Source organism: Citrus clementina, unplaced genomic scaffold, assembly GCF_000493195.1.
Source record: "Citrus clementina cultivar Clemenules unplaced genomic scaffold, Citrus_clementina_v1.0 scaffold_1, whole genome shotgun sequence".
Classification (NCBI taxonomy): domain Eukaryota; kingdom Viridiplantae; phylum Streptophyta; class Magnoliopsida; order Sapindales; family Rutaceae; genus Citrus; species Citrus x clementina.
Genome location: NW_006263303.1, coordinates 9,973,048 through 9,976,517, shown reverse-complemented (window position 1 = coordinate 9,976,517; position 3,470 = coordinate 9,973,048).

The window sequence follows — 3,470 nt, the reverse complement described above, 5'->3', positions numbered from 1 at the left end:
CCCGCATACTTCGGGTTTTCAATCTTGGCACGAATACCAAGGAAATGACTACACCACAAATGCGCCATCACCAAATCACCTCCTGAAACACCTTCTTGAGTCGGTGTTTGTCTGCCTTTGACTTATCCTTGGCATTAGGAGCCCCTAAGTGAGCTCGAACCTCAGCATGAATTTGCAGAGCCTTTTTTGCCATATTATCCGTTGCTTTACTTCCTCCACTTGTGGATGGCGTGATAACTAGATAAAAAACATGGCATGGGAAACAAGTATATACAATCTCAAAAAGGTTCTTTTTAGTAGATCTATTGACCATGCTATTGTAAGCAAACTTGGCATGAGGCAAGGAAGTTTCCAAGTTATTGCTTATCACTACAACAACAACTCAACATGTTGCCCAAAGCGCAATTGACTACCTCCATTCGACTATCTGTCTGCGGATGAAAAGCATTGCTAAACTTCAATTGCATACCAAACTTATCCCAGAGATGGTGTGAAAATTTACTGATAAATTTTACGCCCCTATTAGAAGTAATGGTCTTTGGAACACCATGCAAATGCGGTACCTCTTAAAAGAACAAATGCACAACTAAGGTAGCATATTTAGTCTTTTGACATGCAATGAAATGTTCCATCTTCAAAAACCTATCAACAACAACCAATAATAAATCGCACCCAATCCTTATGCGAGGCAACCCCAACACAAAATCTACGGACATATCCAACCAAAAATTCTTCAAAATAGGTAATAACATGTATAAACCTATATTATGTACATGCCCCTCGCCTTATTATCAAATTTGACACCTCTGAACAATCTCGCACACATCTTTATTCAACTATGGCCAACAATATCGCGCTTCCACAAGCGTTTTGTCTTATCTCGACCAATATGAGCACCTAACCCTCCTCCATGCAATAATAATTTGCTTCTTTAAAGAACTTCGTGGCATGCACAATTGATTGGCCTTGAATAGATACCTATATTAAATGAGAAAATCCTCTGCATTCTGATGGTTGAAACAGTGATCCCAATTTGCACAAAGTCTTCATCCTTCACATATAAATCTTTCAGGCATTCAAAATCAGCAACTTCATTAACCAGAATTACCAGTGAAGTCGCTCACCTAATGAGTGCATTAGCCACTTTATTTTGCTGCCTAGATTTATGCTTCACAATAAAAGTGAACTTCTACATATAGTTTACCCATCTTGCATGCATTTTGCTTGGATTTTACTAGTTGTTGAAGTACTTCAAGGCTTAGTGATCACTGCCAAGCATGAATGCCTTTTGGATCAAGTAATGCTCCCATGACTTCAATGGCCGAAGGATCGCATAAAACTCTTGATCATAAGTAGACCACTTTTGTCGTGCTCCGTTCAATTTCTCACTCATATACTCAATTGGTCACCCCCCCTGGGAAAGAATAACCCTAATACCTTTATCAGAAGCATCACACTCAACTTCAAACAACTTATCAAATTTTGGCAAGGCTAACACAAGAGTGGTAGACAACTTCTCCTTTAGTAAAGCAAAACTTGCCTTTTTTTTCTCTCTCTACTTAAACTTTCCTTTCTTCAAGCCTTTAGTAATAAGTGCGGCTATAGTGCTAAAATCATGAATGAACCTTCTATAAAACATTACTAGCCCATGAAAACTACAGACCTTACCTACTATCTTAGGCATAGGTCATTTTTTAATTGCTTGCGTCTTTGACTTAATAGCTCAAATCCCCTTTCTACTAACTATAGAACCCAAGAATTCCACAATACTCTACAAAAAGCTACATTTCTTTAGATCAATATAAAGTTTATTTCTTTGTAATACCTTTATAACGATTCTCAAATGCTATAATTGTGTCACCACATCGATGGAATAAACCAAAATATTGTCAAAACACACCGAAATAAATTTGCAGGCGAAAGACTTAAGAACATTATTTATTAAGTGCATAAAAGTGTTTGGTGCATTAGACAGCCTAAATGGATTATGAACCACTCATACAACCTTCTTTTATCCAGAATGTTGCCTTCCACTCATCACCAGGCTCAATTATGATATGATGATATCTTTTATCCAGGTCTATCTTTGAGAAAACCCAAGCATAATTCAATTGGTCTAACTATTCTCGAAAGGTTGGAATAGGAAATCGATACTTTCCCATAATTTGGTTAATTTGCCTACTGTCACACACATATGCCAACTCCCATATTTCTTCGACACTAATAAAGTTGGGATAATTTATGGACTTATACTCTCACGAATAAACCCCTTCCGCAACAACTCATCAACCTATCATTATAAGATCGCATGCTCATAAGGGATCATGCAATAGGGGGCAAGTTAGGAAAACTTGCACTAGGAACTAAGTCTATTTGATGCTGCATCTCTGCTGTTGTAATATCAGCTAATTCAACTAACAATGGCTACACTTATTCAGAAATAATTTTCATCTCGAATTCATCTTCTTCTTTTTTGTAGCTTTTTGTAATCATCCTAATCTTTCTTTAAATATCCCTTCATAATATTCAGAAAGATCTTTCCTTCTACCTCAGAATTCTTCTTTTTGTTCGTTAAAGGCTCTAAACATACCTTTTTACTATTATACCAAAACTCATACACATTATTCTCTTGTCTGTGGACTGCACCAATATCAGACTTCTAAGGTTTGCCTAATCACATATGCCATATCATTCTTATAAATCTTCCTGATGGAGAGGGGAACACGACACACCTCTCTTACCCGTGTTTTTTGTCCCTTTCTTTATCCACCCCATTCTGTAAAGTGCTGGATGTTGAGTCCTATCACCTCAACTAGTGCCTTCAAAACTATGTTCTCATTGATGTCACTGTCAATTAGCTCGTTGCACACCTCATCACTAATGGTGACACATGTTCTGAAAATCTTGTTTTGCTAATTGTTCCTCTTTAAACTTTTTGCACAATACAATTCAGCATCTCACCTTCATCTGCCACCAACTCCAAAGCTTTTCGTCATCCCCGTCTTTAACAACATCTGCACCTATCTCGTTGACTTCAACCTCTACTAAATTTAAATTTTTTTTAAGATAGTCACTCGGTCGAAGGCCTAACTCTCTACACTTCAAAATACTTGTTTAGCATAGGCTCTGCATATGGGTTGTTCTACTATTGTCTAGGTGGTTGCTGCTATCTGGGTGGCTACTGCCTTAGCTGCTATTATGGTGGTTGTTGCATCTGACTACTTCCAGCCTATATTTTCTACTTGTTCTCAACCTTAAGACCAATTGGTGTATTTTACACACCAATGAGTTATCGTAGTTGAGTTCTAAAAATAGCTCACTGCCTCATTTCTTCTAATTTTTTAGCCCTAGCGACTATCGAGCCTAAGTACCAAATCATATCCACTATCTCATCTTGTATCTCTTGTTGCAATCCGCTAATATATTTCGCAATTGTCCAAAATTCAAGTTCATCCGTATTATTTCTTTTA